Raw genomic sequence first — 16545 nt, 5'->3', positions numbered from 1 at the left:
ACTTACAGCCCTCGCAGAGAGACGAAAATGACTTACGGCCCGTCTGAGCGAGTGTGTGCATGTTGTATATTAGCAAGACAATTTTTGAAGAGGTCTGTGTGTGTAAGAGAGAAAATTTGAGTGCTAGTATGAGCAAACTTTTAATTCCCTACATATAAAAAATATAGTCCTCATTAAAGATTAAATCATATAAAAGCGAGCAATACATTCAGGGCTTACGGTACAATAATAAGATGAGGACAGACAGATATATACACTGTAACTTTTTTAGTTTTAGTAATTTAGGTAAAAACAGATAGTTAATGTTAATTTGAAATTGTTTTTTTTTTCTATAAAAACCCAATAATAATCTATTAAATAAGAAAAAAATTCTAAATAATACTTAATTGGTGCATTATTTACATTCTCCAATGGAACAAAAATGCTAAATTTACATGCTGCTCTTTCCCATTAATCAAAAATGAAAGCAAGACAATAATGCCAGTTCCAAATGACATTATGTTGATTAAACGATGCTTCATTTTTATTTTTGGTTAAACTATCTCTTTTAGGTCTCTCAGTTTTTTTAAGCCCTTCAGGCTAGCCAACACAGCAGATAATAACACACTGTCAGAGATCTGCCACAAACCACAGCATCACTTTCACTGAGAAACCTTCCTGAACTAAAACACCTGCTATTACACATGCCAGCTCTCTGAGCACTGCTGTCTGCTGGATAATGTGAGCAGAGAACACAGAGTGCTGTACATCTACACATTACACAAACATATCATTCACATCTCTTTCTTTTGTTTTCAGGGTTTGCTCCTGGGTTCACAAATGGTAGGTGTTTCGACTTGATAAATATACAAGCAAAAGAAGTTTACTGTGGAAATATAGATGTACTAGGGATGCTCATAATAACCGATTAACCGTTAACCGAAAGGGTGCGTTTTAACCAAATAATGGTATCAGTAAAATTATAAAAAAAAAGATTATTTTATATATTTTTAAAGTTTGGCTGCATAAGTGGACGCGCACAGCGAACACGTTTTTTGCATTGAGAGGGGCATCTTTTGAATGGTTTATTAATGGCCGCGAGCGTTTTGTGGCACCCTGCATCAGTATTTTTGTTGGTAGAAATTAAAACATGATTGGACAAACAGCATATGTTTTTACTAAGTTTATTCTGTTATTTCTATGCTGTTGGAAACACTGCAAGTCCGTGAAGATGTTCTGTTGTTCTGATGTTCTGTATGCTGTTGTTCACATGTTAAAATAAATCAGTATTTTAAAATGCAATATTTAATGTGTCAGACACAAAATAGACACATCAATAATTTTTTTTATTAAATAATAACTTAATATTAATCTGACCAGTTAACCGTTAATATTCCGTTAACCAGCGGCGGTTGTCGGTTGGTAAAATTAATCGAAATGAGCATCCCAAGGATGTACCATTTGTCTGGATTGTATGTACAATCACTGAATTACTTTTCTTGTAAAAATAATTTTATAATTGTAATTTTAGAATTTATAATTTTATAATCCTTACATTTATATAAGAAATATGATATAATTATTTACATATGTAAATCTAAAAATAAAGTTAAAAAAGAATAGTGTGAATTATCATTTTAAATGTGCTGATTTGGTTAACATAAGTTATTATTCTTATTATTCTTAAAATTGAAAAAACTTCATGATACATTTTTAGGATTACAGCATTTACTTAAGGCATATTTTGGCAATAGTCTGTCAATTGCAATAATTTGTGGTAATGAAAGTTTTCATCAGTTTTTAGATCAAATAAAATCATAAATCAATAAATATAAGTAAAATTGAAAAAAAAAAAAAAAGATCTCAAAATTTTAAAGTTTGGATACACTGAATCTTAAAGGTGCAGTAGGGGATCTGCCAAAATGCTAACGTTGTCTTTGAAAACAGTCCCTCCCCTGCTGTACAATGGCACGCCTCCTAAAATCACAAATGTGCACTGTAAACATGACAGTAGACAACCCACTAGATCAGTGTTTCTCAATCACACTCCTTGAGGACCACCAACACTGCTTGTTTTGGATGTCTCCTTTGTCTGTTCAACCTTTACACGTCTTTCAGACTCTGCTAATGAGCTTATGATCTGAATCAGGTGTGTTTTGTTAAGGAGACATGGCAAATGTGCAGAGATGGTGGTCCTCCAGGAGCATGGTTGAGAAACACTGCACTAGATCATGTTAGAAAACTTCATAGTAAAAACTGTATTATATAGCAGGCTAGGCAGAATAGCGCCGTTTACTTGTTTTGTTGTTAAACTAAATGAAAATCTACATTATCGATGCTGTAAAAGGTACTTTATGAAATTGAAAATAGTCACATCAATCTTCCGATGAAAGATTAATGTGACTAAACAACACTTCCGTACATATAACCCATTCATGACAACACAATCTACATCAGCTTTGCCTGAATAAAATAGTTTTAAAACAGAACATTACCTGTCTAAAAGAAATACTTCAGCTATGGTGTCATCCAGGGGTGTAGCTAGACATAAAGCTCTAATGGGGTACAGCTCCCCCTCCAAAAAAAATATGTATAACAAAAAAATATATCATTATAAATATATAACAGCCTTACTATTATTATACAATTATTATTCTAAATAAACAACAGAAATTAATCCTAAATGTAACTGGAAAACAAACTAAAGACAGAACTGGAGTGATGCTAAGATAATTAAAGAATTAAATTCTATAGACAGTTCGAGAAATAGGTTTATTAAGTCTTACCTCCCTGACTTATCGTCCCTCCTTTTTGCTTCATACAAAAAGTCTATCAGGAGCCATGCTTAGTCTAAATAAGGTCACCATCATATTATTTAAACTTTGTTTTGTTGACTTGCAAAACTCACTGCGTGCCGACACCTCCACATAAAAGACTGTTATGCCGGTTTCACAACGCATGAGTGGCGTGGCTATTTTTTCGACGTGCATGTTCACAACCGGGACTTACACCAGGAGCAGAGCAGTGCATCAGCGTCAAGCAGGAGCGGTGCGTGAGGCGCGCAGATGTGTTTTTTTCTGTACACATGCTCAGTTTGCTTTTTGATTAAACTGCATTGCTTTCTCCAGCATTGGTTCGGTTGCACATAGAGAATAATGTCTTTATTCTGGGATTACCACTCTTAATAAATACACTTGCATATAACGTAAATTCATCTAAAGTAATCTTAAAGCATTTACTGGGGCTCTGGTGATTTTTAAGTAAATGGGGTCTAGCGACGCCGCTGGTGTCAACCTTCTTCCAGTGTGCAAAAGTAACTCCAATATTTATTTAGGATTTTACAAAGTTCTGATTCAGCATTTGTTTTTACTGCTGTCACTCTCTTGTGTGCATATTAACATGCGTGAACAGGCTGCGCAGATGTACAAATCTACATTTGTTGACAGACAGTTTGGGCTACTTATCAGAGTAATTATGTGGTTGGCCCATAATTTAACTGCATGAATTTAAGTCTTATGCCTTACCCAGAATATAAAAATACATAGAAATACATTTAGATTACTATTGGAATGTAAAGAGACTTTCAACCAGCACAACAAAAATGTTTCTGAAGACAATCACGTACTGCACCTTTAAATTACTGCTTTTTATGTTAAATTATTAAACTTAAGCAACAAAAAATTAATTTAATAAATAAATAATTAATTAATTAAACTTCATTTGAATTAATCACTTTGATATAAAAGATGGCAGCATCTACTACGCCTAAATACAGCACCTATTACTTAATATCTGCTACAATGTTTCATAACATAATGCTAAATTAAAGTAAGACACACACATATACACATACACACATATATATACATACATACACATATTCAAAAAATAGTCATTTTGTGAAACATAACCCTAGACATAGCAAAAATGTATTACATAAAGTAAAAATTTTCCTCTGGTTAGAGAACATTGTTAAAAGAGCAAGTCATCTCATCTGTCCCTTCGTCTAATTACCAAGTTCAATCAGAATAAGTGATGAGGGCTGAAGCTCCCCTGTCAGTTGTTTTTCAGGTTCAGCTGCTAATTAACAGCATAATGAACCGGATGCCAATGAAAGGAGCAAACAAACCCAGAAACACTCACCTTTCCATTGGTTCCAAAGCAGGAGAGGACAGCGAGAGTTTACTGCACAGCTTCTGTACGTCCAGCAAAGTCCTCATCGGTGTCGACTGTGAGACAAAATCCATAAGAAATCAATCAATAAATTTACAAACAAAATTCATTTTTATGGCAACATTAATGCAACCTTTAGATACTGCAAATGTCCTACAACGTTAATTTTATTACAAAGTGCATGAGAACGTCTTACGTCTCATTGCACTTTTCCAGTGTCGACGAGGTAGATATATTTAGAAGACTTCCCATTTTCATCTATATGTTAATGCAAGCATGAGCAGCAGATTCGCAGTTTGAAATATTATGTGCCAAGCGGGGCATGAAATTGAGCCAGACAAACAAACAAAGGATTTTACCTCTTGTGTGTCTGCTGTGTCTAATAATAAAAGGTGTGCTTGACAAGGTGAGAAAAATCGGGTTGTGGTTAAAGGGACTGCATTTTCCAGTCAACACACTCACACACACAAAAAGAAGCTGCGTTAGATCAGTGTGACAACGGAGGGAGAAAATTGAAAATTTATATTTACAATAAACAGGGAAAACCAAACTACTTTGTAAAATACTTATATAATCTCCGGAGACTAATCTTTAGAGCAAACTGAGAATGAAATGAAGAGGAAATAAGTGTCACATTTATTTGTAATAGAAACACATGCCCTTCCTTGTGGATTATACTGTGAATTGTTTAACTGAGATTGGTAATATTTGTTTACAGTAGCACTTAATACACTTCATTGAACATGTTTTAAACACTGACATCATATTTTTGGAAAGACACCATAGTGTATATACTGTCTATATAATTTAGGTTAACTATGTTTATACTACTGTACAACAACACCTTAACTTTTCTAATTTTGACTAATGCAATAATGAGCACCTTTTGTAAAGCTGATTTGGAATGATAATTACAGCGCTTTACTATAACTTGATAGTTGACAGCAAAAGATTCCAAATGCAAATAGCACACTTAAAATCAACTCTGGACCTTTTATCTGCTCATTGTATTTGGGATAATGAGGGAATAACACACACCTGGCCATTGAACAGCTGAGAGGCCACCTGTCCAATTACTTTTGGTCCCTTAACAAGCGGGAGGCATATTTGCAAATTGTTGTAATTCCTACACCATTCACCTGATTTGGATGTTAATACCCTCTAATTAAAACTGATAGTCTAAAGCACATCTTTGTTTCATTTCAAATCCTTTGTGTTGGTGTATAGAGCCAAAAATGTTAGAATTGTATCGATGTCCAAATATTTATGGACCTGACTGTATATGAATTGAATATTTACTTCTCAGTGAGTTGCATGAAACTTGTCAAGTGTCATATAATACCCCACAAAAAGTATTCAAATTAACTGGAGGAAAAGTCACATAATTACATGTATAACAAACATCTTACCAACAATTAGGGATTCACTCATAATAAATAAATACCAATTTTTATTTTTTTTTGGCAGAATCATTTGTTCCACAAATAAATTTAAGCAGCAACTGTTTTCAGCAGTGATAATAGGAATAAATGTTTCCTCAGCATCAAATTATGGCAGTTATACATTATGGAGTTATGGTAATAACTAAATAAGACTGATAAAATAATATTAAAATCACCACTTTTTTAGATACAATCTAAACATTCTGAGTGTTAACATTATTTAAATGCAGGAAAATTACTTACTAACTTTTTTTGTTTAACGTTATGTCCTCCAAACATATATTTCTAACACCGAAAATCATAAAATGGCTTAAAATATGGGATAAATTTTACAGCTTAAATAATAAGCAATTTTTAATATATTAATTTAAAGTGTTTAATTATTAACTATATGTTTAAATTGTATACTTCCTCATTCACTTCCATTGTTACTGGCTCAAGCTTGTTTTGTTTCTTTAATATTCTACAAAAATACACAACATAATAGTGATGTTGTTGTTTTAGGTAAACTGTTTTCTCCCTCACTTACTCCAACATATTATGTGTTTTTTTGTGCTACTACAGTATATTTTCAGTATTAGTGTTAAAAACAGCATGCTAGCAACATTCTAGGTACGTCCCAAATCGTATGCTTAAGCACTGTTCTACACCATTTTGTAGTATAAAAAGTCTAAGTAGTGCGTTCACACTGAAAACTCTAGAAATAATAAGTGCACTTTAAATACCCAGTTGATGCACTTATTGAACCAGTAAAATGAAGTGTGGAATGATGGACACTTCACACACTCTACAGCCACTGCTTTGAACCCGTAGTGGAAGGGGCGGAGCTATCGGGCGCACATTTTGGATTACATTATTTATTTTCGATTGTGAAAGCAGTATTCTCCTACAAAAGTGGTTAAAGCGCCTCCCGATGGTGAATGCGGTTATACTCATGGTAGGTATCCTTTGGTACTTTGGTAATTTATTTTACTAACTTCGCAACCGTCATCGGGGAATTTCTGCTTAGTAAAAAAAAAACGTTAGTGTTCCATTTGGGAAGACGCTACATACATATACTATGCTGTTTAGTGTGCAAGTGCATAAGTACATAGTGCATAAGTGCATAGTGTATAGTCTGCCATTTGAGATGTAGCTGTACATGAACATCCTATCAGTGTGCTAAATGCTGCTAGTAACAATGCTAACTGAGTGATAAAACATGCTAGCAGTGTGCTACTCATGCTAGAAATGCAGTACACATGTGATAAAACATACCAGCAGTGTGCTATATCTGGGAACATGCAAGCACCATAAATAGACATCAGTGTGCTAAATACTGCTAGCTACAAGCTAGCTAATACCTGATAAACATTCCAGTATTATGTTAGATTAAGCTAGATACATGTTAACTGAGTAATAAAACATGCTAGCAGTGTGCTAATCAAGCTTTATATACACAATACTTCATATGAGATGTTCTAAATCTGGCTAGCATTATAGAATGGTTTATGATGGATCATGTCATTGCTGAAAATGAATTACATCTTAATATTTCTTAAAAGAGAAAAAAGTTGATTCTGATTAATAAACTAATAAATAATTAATAAATAAACAATATTAATAAATTAATAAATAAACAATATTACTGTTTTTTTCTTTGTATTCTTGATTAAATAAGAGCAGTGTATATTACAGCAATTTGCACTATTAGACTACAAAAATATTGTGGGCTAGTAAAATAATGAGAATTATAATTGAGAACAATGAGTATGTTTACATGGACACCAATACTCCAATTTTAATATGATTAAGACAATACTCTGATTAAGAGTCTACCATGTAAACAATGATTTTTGATTAATTTAATCTGATTAAAGTCATAATCAAACTAAACAGAAATCGAATTAAGACGTGGAGTTTACCAATTTTAGTCGCATTAATGAAGTGCAATAAAGACATGTAAACTCCTTAATCAAACTATTACGGTCTTTTTTTGCCATACAATATGCGTTATCAATTATCTTAAAACAACACTCTTCCAGCAGTTCATACTCACATCTAATATCTTGTTTGTCATGGTGGGCATGCATGAAATGTTCTTAAATGAAAGTGAAAGTACCAAACTGCAGTTAAAGTTGACAAATTAAAAAAGAAACCCCAGAGGAAAAGTGGATAACGTGGTGATGCAATGACGTTAATCGAATTACGTGCTACAACATTCAAAAAACAACTCATGTAAACACCTCAATCATATTATTGTCTTATTTAGATTAAGACAAATAATTTGATTACTGATGTCCATGTAAACGCAGTCAGTAAGAACTAACAAATCTGTAATTAAAGACTATGTCCAGATGCATTATGACCATTAAAAACTAAATATTTTATAACATTTTCTCTTTTAAACTGAATTATGTTCTAGACATATTCCCCCACTTCTCTTACTCACTCACAACATGTATCTGTAACTATAAAGAGAATAATGTGAGGTTTATGAAGTGTAGATGGTGATGTGCCAGGTTAACATGTCCAGAATCAGCCTGAGCTCTGAGAGCAGGAGCTGAGTCAGGATTTTGGCCAACACTACAGCCTGTGGAGTTGGCATGTCTCTCTCTCTCTCTCTCTCTCTCTCTCTGTCTCTCTCTGTCTCTCTCTGTCTCTCTGCTACATAAAAACACAAACTGCCACAGACCTGCTAACTCTGCTGAGAGCCAGCTCTTCTCCATCTACAGATTCTGACTTAAGTACACAGCAATGTGAGGCACTGAACCTGACAAACAACACTGACTAATGGACGCGGTGACAAAGATGAAATCGAGAAATAATAATGAAGGAAAGATATGTGTACTGATGTTATTAAATGTACAGACTATAGGTTCCAATTATTTTGGATAATTTAATAAGAACAATTGTTTTTTTTAAATATCGATTTTCCCATGGTTATGAATAAACTAATTTACAAAAGAAGATATTTACTAGACAACAGGTTCCAAACGTATATTATTTGGTGCAATCTCTTTTAATAAATAAGCTATATCATTATTTTACTTTCATTGAATGATTGAATGACTCAATTAAGAACCTCTTAATTTTATTCCATGGAATTAGTTTTTTGAAAGATTTTCTTGAAGAAATTATTAAATGATAAAACGTTTTCTTTCTCATTATTTTGCCCAGATCTGCATCCACAGAATTTTGCAGACATCCCTCCAGCTTCCACAGAGCCGATCTTTTTAAAAAAAAAATTCTTCCCATCATGTGTATTCACTTTTATATATTCATTTCAGTACTATTTTTGAATATATTGTAAGAAAAGATGGGTTCTTCCACACAATTCCTGCATGTTGTCCTAACACAAATTGGTTAAGTTAATTTAATCGCTTTTACAAATTTAAGTTTTTTATTCAACATAAAACAACTAGGTTCTCGCAAAAACAACTTACGAATTGTGTTGTTTCGTCTTATTTTGAATAATTAGCAGCAAAAGTAATTTTTTAAGGGTAATATGCCTTTTGTATTATTAATATTTATATACAATACGATTTGCACAGTGATAATTTAGTGGATGTACCTACTGTAAATGTATTTTTTGGTTCTAATTGGATTTGCATTGTAAAATTTAATATTTTTTATTTTTTGTGTTTATTTTGTGACATTCTCAGACAGCAGATTCTGTCTGTCTCTGGTCATCACCTATTGACATAATGTTATTTATCTAATCTTTTATTTGAAGCTCAATTTAGTTTCAGCAGGTAATTTATCATGCTTGTGACCATAGACATCTATAACAGTGCATTTTGAATTTGAATGACAGAATTCAGATTTTTTTTCACAACTGTAAGACAGATAATACAAAATCCAATTCTGATGTCAAAATAATACTTACTTTTTTCTTAAATCTGCATCTTTTAACTCGATTTATAATATGCAACTGCAAGTTTTATCATGCCATTCTGAGAAAAACAAAAGAATTGTATGATGTAAATTTGCAATTGTACATGTATTCACATTTGTTTCTGAGCGGCTTATAATTTATAAAGATATAACATTTCATCAACTTTTAAAAGTTAAGGACCAATTTTGAAAGAAATTGATCTCTTTTTAAGTAAAAACCACAATCAGTTGATCAAAAGCAGCAACAGAGACATATAAGATATTTATTTTCTTTTTTCCAAGAGTTATTAATGACAATAAGCTTAACGAGATTAACTAATATAAAGTAACAATGAGCAAACACATTTTTTGTACTGTTTATGGTTAATGTTAGTTATGTTATGAAAATACAACTATCACCTTTCAATGTTAGCCCAGATCCCTTAAAATTTTTTTTTTTATAATGTACATTAGAAATTACTTTGTAAAATAAAAGTTGAAATGACTCTAAATAATAAATCCAGTAGAAGTACTGCTTATTTTTTATTTAAAGTGTTAAAAAATATTAATTAACATGACTATAATAATAAAAATTAATTCAATCATTCATTCATTCATTTTCTTTTCGGCTTAGTCCCTTTTATTAATCCGGGGTCGCCACAGCGGAATGAACCGCCAACTTATCCAGCACGTTTTTACACAGCGGATGCCCTTCCAGCCGCAACCCATCTCTGGGAAACATCCACACACACTATAATAAAAATTCATTCATTAATTTTCCTTCGGCTTAGTCCCTTAACTGTTAGGGGTTGCCACAGTGGAATGAACCGCCAACTATTTCGGCATATGTTTTACTCAGTGGATGCCCTTCCAGCCACAATCCAGTACTGGGGAACTACACTCACTCATTCACAAACACTCAACTCATGCCAACATGGGGAGAACATACAAACTCCACACAGAAATGCCAACTGGTCCAGCTGGAACTCGAACCAACGACCTTCTTACTGTAAGGTATCAGTGCTAACCACTGAGCCACCATGCTGCCCAAAAATAAATATATAATAATAATAATATTAATAATAATAGTTTTTGGGTAACAAATAATGATTTTATAATGATTTCTGAAAGATCATGTGCCACTGAGAAACCAAAGAAATACATTATTTTATTTCAAATATATTTAAAAATGAACTTTTTCATTTGAATCTGCAATATTATTTCATATTTTTACTCTATTTCTTTTCTTTTACAGTACACATCTTTGAACAGTGTTTAAAAAGAAATCAGTCTATCTTCAACATTGATAATACTAATAAGAACACACTGGAGCTGAATGCTGAGAGCTATTGGAGAAGCACTTGTCACATATATTTAAGTGACCCCAACAGCACAGCACTAAGAGACAACCAAGCCTCAAAGTCAAGGGTGCGCAGGAATGTCCTGAATAGATGGTTACATAAAAACCCTCAGCATGATGCTTTTTTCCAGGCCGCAGCACTAAAGGACAAGACTGCAGAGTTTAGCAGGAGTTCTTCTATTACAGCTCTTTCTAAACTACCCACTTTCATGAGAAGCAGGGTGGATTTATGCTAGGAAATCATGATGTAACTATTTATTTGTCTGAGGCTTTTATCCTAAATGTCTTTATTTGTGTTCCTTTAATTAAAAACCCATGGTGACCTTGGATATTTTAGCAATGATGCCTCAAGATTCTTGATTTTGTTTTGCCAGTTAACACTGACAGAGAATATTGAAACACTGAATTAATAAATAAATAACTTGATTTTTATGGGTTGTGTGAAAAAGAGAAAAAAAGCAAGAAACTGATGGTCAAACTGACAGGGTCGTGGCACTAAACTAGTGACCTGACCCAGATATTAACCCAGCTTTTCCAGATGTGAAGAAGCCTCTGGATTAGAGCAATACTTGACTGCAATTCACATGCATTATTTTAAATGAATTAATGAATGAGTGAGTTAATTATCAACCTTGCTTTCATCCTGGAACCTTTGATGCTTGTCCTTTGTTTACGAACAATATACAATTCTTTTAAAATAATATTCATTCATTCATTTTTTTTCAGCTTAGTCTCTTTATTAATCCAGGGTCGCCACAGAGGAACGAACCGCCAACTTATCCAGCAAATGTTTTACAGAGTGGATGCCCTTCCAGCCGCAACCCATCACTGGGAATCATCCATTCACACTCGTACAGTATGGACAATTTTAGCTTACCCAATTCACCTATAGCGCATGTCTTTGGACTGTGGGGGAAACCAGAGCACGCGGAGGAAACCCACATGATCACGAGGAGAACATGCAAACTTCACACAGATATGCCAACTGAACCAGCTGGGGCTCGAACCAGCGACCTTCTTGCTGTGAGGTGATTGTTCTACCCACTATGCCACCATGACGCCCCATAATATAATTAGTCTTAATAAAATATATTTATTTTTATTTATTTACGTATTTAACCAGGAATGTCCCATTGAGATACAATATCTCTTCTACCAGGGAGTCCTGGTCAAGACAGACAGCAATAGGACAGAGTTACAAAACCTAAAAAAATACATGCCACAACACATAGACAGATACGAAAATAGTATAAACCATAATCAATTGTTAAAACATGTGCACTGTTCTAAATTGACAGTCCTTAAAATATTTTTAAATGTAGTGTTAGATGGTACAGATTTCATATGTAGTACAGTTAAAGTCAGAATTATTAGCCCCCCTAAATTATTATCTCCACCGTTAATTTATCCCAAAATTTCTGTTTAATGGACAGATTTTTTTAACACATTTCTAAACATAATAGTTTTAACAACTCATCTCTAATAACTGATTTATTTTATCTTTGCCATGATGACAGTATGTAATATTTGACTAAATATTTTCAAGACACTTCTATACAGGTTAAAAGTGACATTTAAAGGCTTAACTAGGTTAATTAGGTTAACTAGGCAGGTTAGGGTAATTGTATAATGGTTTTTAAAAAATCTAGCCGAAATAAAACAAATAAGACTTTCACCAGAAGAAAAAATATTATCAGACATACTGTGAAAATTTCCTTGCTCTGTTAAGCATCATTGAGTAAAGATTAAAAACATAATAAATTCAAAGGGGGTTTAATAATTCTGATTTCAACTGTATATCTTGAAGCTCATTCCATACATATGGAGCATACTTGGAAAACGCAGATCGACCTAACTCTGTATGAAAAAATGGCATCTTAAGTAAGAGTATATCTGCTGATCTGGTATTATAAGTATTTGAACAGTACTCCAACAAATTAAATACTTATTATGGTATTTTTCAAATTGCAGCTTTCAAAAAAAAAAAAAGACTAGGATATGTTGTTTCTCCTTGGCTGTAATGAGGTCCATTCTGTCATGTTATATAAATTACAGTGATGTGTGTGTGCACTTGAACCAGTGACAAATCATAAGGCACTATGATTAACAATATCCATTTTTTTTTAAAACATTAAGAAGGTGCGTGCATGTAAAGTATATCCCCGTAATCCAATACTAATAGAAGTGTACTCTCAACTAAATGATTATAATCAAAATCAAGTTGCAGGACACCATTTTACTTCTCTGTGTATGACCTTAATCTATGCTGCTCCAAAAACAATAATAATGTTATAATATAATACACATATTTAAATTATTATAGGGGTCACGGTGGCACAGTGGGTATCGCGATCGCCTTACAGCAAAAGGTCGCTGGTTCGAGCCTTGGCTGGGTCAGTTGGCGTTTCTGTGTTGAGTTTGCAGGTTCTCCCTGTGTTCACGTGGGTTTCCTTCGGGTGCTCCGGTTTCCCCCACAGTCCAAAGACATGTGGTGCAGGTTAATTGAATAAGCTAAATTGGCCATAGTGTATGTGTGTGAATGCAACTGTGTATGGGTGTTTGTGGCTGGAAGGGCATCCACTGCGAAAAACATACAGTATGCTGGATAAGTTGCCGGTTCATTCTTATGACTTAATTTTGACAAATTATGACTTTATAACATTCATTTGCAGTTTTATATCATGTTGTGGCTGTTTTTAAATGTGCTTATAAACACAGTTGAAATCAGAATTACTAAACCCCATTAAATTGTTTTTTCTTTATTAAATATTTCATAAATGATGATTAACAGAGCAAGGAAATTTTCACAGTATGTCTGATAATATTTTTTCTTCATTAGAAAGTCTTATTTGTTTTATTTCTGCAGTTTTTAATAAAAAAAAAAAAAACATTTTAAGGTCAAAATTTTTAGCCTCTTTAAGCTATTTTTTTTCGATAGTCTGCAGAACAAACCACTGTTATACAATCACTTGCCTAATTACCCTGTCCTGCCTATAACCTAATTAACATAGTTAAGCCTTTAAATGTCACTTTAAGCTGTATAGCAGTGTTTACTGTCATCATGGCAAAGATAAAACAAATCAGTTATTAGAAATGAGTTATTAAAACTATTATGTTTAGAAATGTGTTGAAAAAAATCTTCTCTTCGATAAACAGAAACTGGGGAAAAAATAAACAGGGAGGCTAATAATTCAGGAGGGCTAATAATTCTGACTCCAACTGTAGAATTATTACTAACAAAATATTTTATATAAACATCAACAGTTATGTATTTATAAAATTACAAGTATTTAGCATCTCACTTTGCAGAAACTAACTCAACTTAATGTTGGGATATGTAAAAAATACCATTTGGTATAAAAAAATCTAATAAATTTAATGAGCTAATTTATCCCTACAAATGTGCAAATCTATTTGGAGTATACAGTTATTGCACAACTGAAATGTGCACTCTATGAATGAGTGATCCACGAATTTAAGGTCAAGCAAGGTAACCGTTTGACATGCATTCGGTCTCGTCCTGTGCCCCAAAGTTTTTAATTTCCAGCGCATATATACAATAAAACAATACGTTCCACTATCAATTATACAAGCATCAACATCCACAAAACGCACCAGTCACGACGTGCTCCTTATCCACAGTGATATGAGAGCATTTAACTCTTTAAATGCAACAATGTAGCTATTGTGGCCATTGCATTCTTGTTAACCTTTCAATTCCAGTGGCGGCGAGAGTTGCAAACTTCATTTCGCGGTCAAAATTATTGGCGACATTACACATGCAAAACTCTGAAACATCCCGGGACAAACTACTGCAAGTTTCACGGGCCTAGCGAAGTCGTTCAAAAATTCCAAGAGACAAAATATGAGCATAATATGATAAAAACGTCGGTGTCTACTGTACCATTTTGATCCGAGCTCTCTAGCGTCGAAGGAGTCCGCGAATAACTCCATTAGCGCAGGACTTCCGCTCGCCATGGAACAGTGCGCTGGATTTTAACATTTCTTCAGCTTTCCTTCCCCTCACTGTTTTTTTTTTCCGCCGTGCTAGCAGCATTCAGACAGACAAAAATGCAGAGGCTGCTTTTGCAGTAGGAATTGGTGATTGGAGCTCAGGGATCATATGGGCTTTTGTCAGAAGTTTTAAAGGGCCATTGCACTGGATATTGTTTTTTTTCTGTCTGAGCTTTAAAATGTGCAATCAATACCAAGTGCCCTTATGAGAAGATACGAGCATTTGTTACACAGCAGCTGGTGACCTTGCATGTTTGACAGCACTTTACAAGAGCATGCTGAATGCTAAAACAGCAGGGAGCCCAAGCAATTATATTTCCTGTCTGAATATGCATACTCTTCTGCTATAGTATACAGTCATCTATCTATCTATCTATCTATCTATCTATCTATCTATCTATCTATCTATCTATCTATCTATCTATCCATCCATCCATCCCTCTCTCTCTGTCTCTCTCTCTCTCTCTCTCTCTCTCTCTCTCTCTCTCTCTCTCTCTATATATATATAACAAAAGTCAAGTAATACTGCACCTGCTGAGGTTATGAATTTAGCAAACAGCAGAAATTGTCCCATTGGGTTAAGTAAGTTTTAAGTAAAAATGTAATTTGACGAGTTTTGTGATTACACTATACTTTAACAGTTGTATGATGTACAGTATTCATAAATAATGTATAGTATGTTCATTATACATCTGAAGAACTATATTTTTAGGTGTGTTCACACTTGTAGACTGGAGAAAATTTTGTTCTGTGTAATTTTTAATACTGTTAGCACCCAAAAAAATTTTGCAAAACTTTATGAACATGCAAAACATTGTTGTATCCTGGGCTAAATACACCTGTTATGTGTGCTATAATTCTTCCTACGTGCACTACAGATCTGCTGCAAGTAGACACAATTTTGATATCCGTAGTCAACTATAATTGGCAACATAACTGTCAAGAAAAATAAGGTATTGTTGAGCATTCTGAGGTCGCTTCCTTTGATTTCATGTGTTGTTCTTGGTTCATTTTGATGACTTTGTTGTGTGCTGCTTTCATATTTCAGTTAAACTGCACCAGAGTTCATTGTAAACCAAACTAAGAGCTGTCCAATTCTTTAGTGTGCACCAAGGTTCAGATGACAGTTCACACTTAATCAACACACAGTTATTTCATTTTAATGCATTAGTATCAGTGCAGCAGTCAATTCCTGGTCATAGAGTGCCCCAATGATTTAGAATATCTGTATTATTTAATACTTCAATACTTAAGCAAACATATAGTAATACAAAGCTAATTCAAAAAGCAAATATGCCTGCAATGGACTTATAGTAACTTGCCGCCAGTGACAATCCCCTAGTGCATCATACTCAACTTTGTGTACAGTAGCCAACATTTGAAATGGATCAAAACCTTTCATCAGATTTGTCCTAAAACTAACAAACAACACACGACATTCTTGTCATGTCATCATGTCATGCCATTTTCGTCCGCTTACCCAGGGCCGGGTCGCGGGGCGGCAGTCTTAGGAGAGAACTCTAGACTTCCCTCTCCCCAGACACTTCCTCCAGCTCCTCTGGGGGTATCTCGAGGCGTTCCTAGGCCAGCCGACAGACATAGTCCCTCCAGCGTGTCCTGGGTCTTCCCCGAGGCCCCCTCCCAATGGGACATGCCTGAAACACCTCCCTAGGTAGGCGCAGGAGGCATCCGAAACAGATGCCCAAGCCCGCTCAGGTGACT

General features: G+C 34.1%; 1 protein-coding gene across 1 annotated transcript in view; it reads right to left on the bottom strand.

The window, feature by feature from the left end:
• The window catches only part of zbtb47b (zinc finger and BTB domain containing 47b), a 41887-nt gene extending 27021 nt beyond the window's left edge, over positions 1-14866 (bottom strand). Inside the window, exons 1-2 of the mRNA XM_056451033.1 lie at positions 14714-14866; positions 4123-4208 (exon numbers count right to left, since the gene is read on the bottom strand). The gene's annotated coding sequence lies outside the window, so the exon portion shown is untranslated. The remainder of the gene's footprint in view (positions 1-4122; positions 4209-14713) is intronic.
• Between the last annotated feature and the right edge of the window lie 1679 nt (positions 14867-16545).

The sequence above is a fragment of the Danio aesculapii genome, chromosome 24 (genome assembly GCF_903798145.1).
Source record: "Danio aesculapii chromosome 24, fDanAes4.1, whole genome shotgun sequence".
NCBI classification, from domain to species: Eukaryota; Metazoa; Chordata; class Actinopteri; order Cypriniformes; family Danionidae; genus Danio; species Danio aesculapii.
Note: the sequence above shows the minus strand (reverse complement) of the source record. Positions and strands in the feature narration are given on the sequence as shown.